Below are 606 nucleotides of genomic sequence, written 5' to 3' on the forward strand. Positions count from 1 at the left end.
TAACCTGGGGGCTACGGCCCCGGGACCTCCTTTTGATCGCCGTGTTTTCCTAACCAGAGTTGTTTTTCATTATACGATAACCAAAAAGTAAAGACATACCCACTTTAACCAGAGGATGGGTAGAGCTCTGAGGTGTAGACGTGTTTATTAATGTCAAAATTGCACTGTTACTTGCACTTAAGGCACTCTAATGTTTTATAAAACGAATCCATGGTCCTGTGTACATTTCACCGATTTATTACACCCTCATCACAAGTTCGAATACCGCGCGCGAGCACGGCGACACGACTTCTGTACCCAATGACATTGGCAAATCGCGTATTCATGCGCCATACAATGACGTCACGTTAAATTTTATAGAGTTCAAACGTGAAGAGCTTAGAGAAATTAGTTAAATCAATGAAATGTAATAGTACTTTATATCGTTTGGAGACAAAACCGATAAGCGAAGAAGGGTAACTGTTTCGGAACCTTTACTTGATATTGTGACGTAATTATGTCTTACCGCGCTTTAAATTTGACTTTCTTGATTAGTTTGCATGTTGTTCTTCCATTTTATAACACTGCATGTTTGTTTACTAAAATTCCATGTCGTTTAGATTAATC

Source organism: Penaeus monodon, chromosome 20, assembly GCF_015228065.2.
Source record: "Penaeus monodon isolate SGIC_2016 chromosome 20, NSTDA_Pmon_1, whole genome shotgun sequence".
NCBI classification, from domain to species: Eukaryota; Metazoa; Arthropoda; class Malacostraca; order Decapoda; family Penaeidae; genus Penaeus; species Penaeus monodon.